At 38.3% G+C, this 6267-nt stretch overlaps 1 long non-coding RNA gene across 3 annotated transcripts; it reads right to left on the reverse strand.

Moving 5' to 3' along the window:
- Window positions 1-359: 359 nt before the first annotated feature.
- On the reverse strand, window positions 360-5735 carry LOC308388861. Of its 3 annotated transcripts, none has more exons than XR_013970184.1 (4): window positions 5391-5735; window positions 3740-3928; window positions 3297-3393; window positions 360-1031 (listed from the first exon to the last, which is right to left on the reverse strand). It is a non-coding gene; the product is annotated as an uncharacterized lncRNA (long non-coding RNA). The 3 variants fall into 3 exon arrangements; XR_013970185.1 differs by having other exon boundaries at window positions 3289-3393; XR_013970186.1 differs by having other exon boundaries at window positions 3726-3928.
- Window positions 5736-6267: the final 532 nt, after the last annotated feature.

Consider the following 6267-nt stretch of genomic DNA (forward strand, 5'->3'; position numbering starts at 1 on the left):
TTAACATGGGCTGTGTGTGCGCTTGTGTCATGACCTTCAGAAAAAAGAAATGGATGTTGTGTGTATTTGTTTGAATGCGGCAGATGTGATGCCAAATACCTGGACATCAGCTAACGGACTCGTACCTGGTGCTCAGAAAGAATAGAAATTCAGACAGATGTATTCAAATGAGTTAGACCCATTTAATTACAATAACACACATCACAATTCTTTAACGTGCATGCGAAGTGCAAGATTTGTGGGCTTCAGTTTCCTAGAACACAAATTGCCCGCTGAAACTTAAGGAACTGTGTATTAAAATTGTAATAAAACCTACTACTTGAATCCTCTTTTTTTTACTTTAACATGTGACAGTGAATCAAAACAAAAGATGACAGGCTGCTATACATTAAATGCACTAATTTAAACATAAAATGAGCAAAGCTTCTTTCATTCAACTTTGTCAGCACTCTTACAAAGTATTCTTGATTCTCTTCCATATTTGACTTTTCACCCTCAAGATTAAGGCCAGCTAAAGAGGGCATTACACAAACTTTAAAACACACCAATACCCTCAGAACACAGGTCATGGGAGAAATTAAACGCATTCCTTAAAAATGTGCAAATAACAGCATTTAAGACACAGCAAACCATTAACTCAGAAGACTTAAGAACAGCGCTTTAAAATTTAGTAAAACACAATGAAGTAGTGCCAGAAATGCAGGAATAAGGTTTTTGTGAAACTCACTCACGAATGGTCTATCAAGTCTGCTCTAGAAAATACCAAACTAAAGATTCATTACTTTAGAGCTGGCTTTTTGTCCATCAAGCTCAAGGCATAGCTTTTGAAATACCTCAAAGGTAAATTTCAGCTGCTTGGGATAGGTAAGGTTCAGAGCGTAGATTACTCCCATCATCAAAGCACAGGATCTGGCAACATCAATCCTCTCCAGGATCTTGGATCCCTCAACGATGATGGTTGGAGGCCCATCACCAATGATAGCAATCTTCATGATTTGCATTGCAAGGTCTGCGTTGAGCTCCTCCTCATCCTTGTAGGAGAAATTAAATGTTAGGATGTATAAAATACATAGCTCAAGCACTTCAGGATGACGTGCATAAGGGAATGAACTACTACAGGTAGGAAAATAAGCTAAAACAGGTTGTCTTTTGTGTTTTTCAGTGATTTTACTTTGTCATTCTGTAATTTTTAAAAGCTAAATTAAACCATAATCCAACATTTAAAATAAAAAATGTCTTGTTTTTCACAGTTTTGTTTTTCCACTTTGAAAAGAAAATCTAATAAATCATTTTTAAGGGTTATTCCACTTCTAAGTGAAATTTTATCTATTGCCATATTGCCACAGTTAGAAAGTGAGAAACAAGCCTTTTGTAAACAGCACACTAATTCTCCTGATCCGGAAGCAATCCATTTGCTTTAGCAGAGCACAAACAATGGAAGTGAATAGCAGGTGCTAGCATGTTGTGTGCAAAAGTGATTAAAATGACTAACAAAAATGAAAACAGTAATGAAAACAAATATTTCTTGGGAGCTCAGTAATCATGTTCACGGCAAATGAAAAGTGCAAAAGTAACACGGAAGATTTGCAGAAGCTGATTTAGACTTGAGACTACATTGCAGTTACGACAAACACCGCTGTAAACATCCACTGCATGGTGCATGGATATAACGCAACAGTTGGAAAAGCCTCCAGCTTCCATAAACAAACACACACAGCCACTACTATACAAGCATGGTAAGCTGCAGTAACAATGGATGGGTCTTTGATTTGTTGAAGAAATATTGCACAAATAGCATGTTGGTTTATAGACACTGGTCGGCAGTGGCTTCAACTGCTGTGTTATAACCATGTGGAGGCTTACAGCAGTGCTTTGTCGTAATGTAGTCCCAAGTCTAAATCGGCTCCTGAAAATCCTTCATGTCAATTCATACTTTTCATTTGCAGTCAGCATGATTGTTGAGCTCCCCAGGAATACTTGGTATCATTATTGAGTGATTTTAATCACTTTTGCACACAAAATGCTAGTACCTGCCATTCACTTCCATTGTTTATGCTCTGCTAAAGCTGCTGCCAGATCAGGAAAATGACTGCGCTGGCTACAAAATTTTTTATCCTGTGTGTTTATGTTGCACCTTATCACGGAAACAGGTTTCTATTCAGCAAATTATGTTCAATGACAATGGCAATAAACATCTTCAGATTGTAATTCTGAAATGCTTTTTTCTCACTTATACATGGCAATAGACATATCTTCACTTAGGGTTGGAATGTCCCTTAACTCATTCAGTGCCAGCCACTCTCAGATTTCATACTCCCCTCAGTGCCAGAGATATTTAGCTTTTTCACTGATTTTGAAGGCTCACAGAATATTTTGTTCTATGACTATGTGAATTCTGAAACCACCATGACAAAAATGAGTCTCTCTTCTTTCAGCAGCAAAAAAAAATGTTTCTACCTCTGTTATTTAGAAATCTGCAGTAGAAAAGAGAAACTTTCATGACAAAACACCTGTTTCTGGATCAAAAGCGCTTTGTGTAAATAGGTTTTTCTAGCAGATCAGTGACTTTGATGTAAATATTTCGTGTTTCAATGATTCATGCAACATCTCAACTATGTTTTACTACTATGAAGTAAAAAAATCACCTGTAAAAATGTACTTTTGGCAGATTATTTTTTGTATAAAAATAGTTGTTTATAGACAATTTCAACATTTGAAAAATATATAAGAAAAAAGCGACTGATTTATGATTCAGAGAGTCTGTGTGTGTGTGTTACTCCCGCACAAGTGAGTGCGCGACTTAGTCTGTTCACCCCCCACCCGGCCATCGGTTCGTCTATCAACAATTTCTGTGCGTTTTATGCAGCAAATCGTTCATTATTCTGGTCCCTGCTGCCTTCAGAAGTTTCTAACAGGAGATACTGGTCAGATAAATCCGGTTCATGTTCACTGGAATCGCTAGAAAAACCATGACGTCAGGCTGCAGACACCTCAAGCTCGAAATGACGAGCTGGATCAAAAATCGCGCCACAATACTCGTTCTCAGTAGAGCCGACTGTCACGCTGGTGGGATTTTATCCATGTAATCAACTCCACCACCTTCTCAATTCAATAAAAAGCTCAAGAGGCGTCTATGGCACTGAGCATTCGGATTCATTTTGACGTCTAAAGACGTCTATGGCACTGAATGACTTAAATACTCAACCCTGAACAGAAAATCCAATGAACAAAACACAAAGACCCAACAGAGACATGCATTCAAAACTAAACAAAAAATTAAAAACCAACTCAAGTACTTGCGCTGTATTGTTTGAAAAGATCCTCCTCCTTCTCTCCAAGATAGACTATGAGGCAGCGAATAGCAATTTCTCTGCGCTTTTCAACTGTGTTGTCCTGATTGATAGAAAAAAATAGAAGGTGTTCAAAATACTCTTTTTCAGTGGAAAATGTGCCCACATTACAGAACTGGCAACAGAAACTGAGTATTTCAGAGGTTCTCATTGTTGAGTGAGTTGAGTGTTTCCTTGATCTGTGTGATTTTTGGCTACCCCATGACTTAAATGAACAAAAACAATCTAGGTAAGGACATGGCAGAGGCTGTACACTGGGGATATGGCGTAACCTATAATGTTTCATCAGCTCTTCCTTAGTGGAGGTTGCAAATTTACAGATTTTGCAAGGCCAATCCATACTTCATGATTCTGAATTACTCAATTCAAGCTTACTTGTTAAAGCTTACTTCAGAAGGTCCCTTGGTATTCGATACCAGGAGAAGATGATGGTTTGAGCCTTTGTCCTGGCAAGAAACACAGCAAAGTAACTGAATATTTCGGTGAGATTCCCACTTTCTTTAGAAGGCTGACCACGTCTTAACTGGAACCCCTAGATCTGCAACGCCAGGACAGTGTATAACACCAGAAAGTTGTGCCTGCACAAAAATACAAAAGATGGTATTTTCAACTTCACCTGTGAGTCTTCAATACAATGAATAAGTTTCACCTGTCAAAGCTGTGTGAGCTAGAACCAAACATTCAAAACTACATAGACCTGAATACACTGGGTGCTGGAAGGCCTAACGTGGCTTTCCATAGATCAAATATACATAGAGGTGACATGGACTGGGCCAGTCTGTTGGAGCGTGTATCCCCAACGACCGCGATCTTGGAGGGGTCTCCACTCGCCCCCAGTGCATGTATTTCTACTGAGGAATGTGTTAACTCAAAAAATAAATAAATAAAATTATATATATATATATATATATATATATATATATATATATATATATATATATATATATATATATATATATATATATAGTTTTTTTTTTATCAACAAAAGCAAACATAAGGTGTGGCATGACAGGACAGAATCATTTCTGACAGTAAATACGAAAAAAAAACCCCAAACTTTTTTATACACAAGCTACAATGTCAATAATCCCACTTGATCTGTTTTCATTTCATTCTCCAAAACCAAATTGGAATCAATGCTGAGTCAGCAGCTATGGTCATTTTTGTGCACCCTAGTGTTGCAAAAACTGGCATACTACTGAAACCATATGTGGGATTATTGACCTTTCTTGCCTTATCTGTTTGGAAAAATATTTAAACATTTTCCTTATTTACCATGGGTGAATACATTCCTCAGTAGAAAAAATGCACTGGTGGCGAATGGGGACCCAACCAAGATGGCGGCCCGCTATTGATTTTTTTCTTACTTTCAACCTTTATTGAGGCATATCAATGTTACAGCCAGTGCCAATGCACGTCGCCTCTACGTCTCTACAAAACACGGAAAGTACCCAAAAATTAGGGACAGCTAACTACCCTACCATATGCGGCACAGTGCACTTAAGTCTGGTCTTTTACCTGTGAAAATAGGCCGAGCAGCCGGTGAAGAACCGCTCTTAGCGGTCAACAGACACACCGGACTAATGGCGACCGCACTTCCTGCGCAGAAGCCAATGGGGTTGAACTTCACCCCGTAACGTTACGAAAATTTAGAAGCGTTTCTTAACAATTACTAACATAAAATGCTTCCCTTCAAAAAATAAATTTCACATTTCAAAAATAAAATCACAGTGAACACAACTTAGCTTGGCTAGCTACGTTAGCATAGTAGTTTGCGCCGGGGCGAACAACGTCCGCTATCTTTTAAAAATTATAAGACAATTACAGTGGTCTGCATTAGAGTAACGTCAGTGTTAAATTTTCCAAAAAGAGCCCAACAATTTATGCTATCGCGGAATTAGCTGCTGTGTGTATATTAAAACACACAAACGCGGGGGCAAGCTAAGATGTATGTTATGTATGTTACGTCGTTGTTTTAAAGTAAACTAACAAAATCCAGAGCGACTGCAGATATGTGTAATTTCGCATAAAATTACTCACCGTTCGCGACGAACACAGCTCTTGATAAACCTTGAACACGTGCTGTTGAATATGTCCGCTTGTGTAGAAGAAGGGAACTGTGAGCTGTTTACACGTCATCAAGTTGTATTTTACATCGACAGAACTTAAAATTATATTGTTTTTTGATTAAAAGAAGATTTTAAATTCAGACAAATCACGATTATATATTGAGTAAAGAGGCATAATTTATGTGTCACCCGAACTCAATAAAATAAAAATTTTAATTAGGAAGTCTAACAGTATTTATGAACTTGATTTTTCATTTCACAACAACATATATATGTAAGTAATGACTAAAGATCCCATTAATTACTTTTTAGAGTGTACAAGCAAAGAAATCCCATAAAAGCATGTAGTTATAGTAAAAATGTGCAAGTTTTGCAGCTCCCTGGTAGATTCTACAAACTAAGTTTTATGACAGCAAAATCACTGCCAGCACTTAAGAGGAACAACTGAGAGACTTTGACTGCAAGATGAAAGGGGAGGTTTTAAAACATATCATAAAGTACTCAAGACAAATCCGACCTGTCCACCTACCTGTAATGTAATTTGAGAGACTGACAGTCAGCACATTAATGTCACACCAGCTGAAGGACTGAAGGTCTATGCTCAACCGCCAAAGAACCACAGTAAAGCTCTCACATGAGGCCCATTCATCCACTCTGCTGCTGAACCATAATCACTTCGCTGCTCCGCGGCTGGCCGGTGTAATCGCCACCTGTGCTGACAGCGCTGGCAACGGGAACAGCAACCGCAGCCAGGAAGTGCATCAGCATTTCACCACCACACCGCGATTAGAGCACACACTCTGTACTTCATTTCATGGCATAAGAGTCTGTGAGATTTCTGTTCCACA

This window comes from Rhamphochromis sp. 'chilingali' (genome assembly GCF_963969265.1).
Source record: "Rhamphochromis sp. 'chilingali' genome assembly, chromosome: 20".
Classification (NCBI taxonomy): domain Eukaryota; kingdom Metazoa; phylum Chordata; class Actinopteri; order Cichliformes; family Cichlidae; genus Rhamphochromis; species Rhamphochromis sp. 'chilingali'.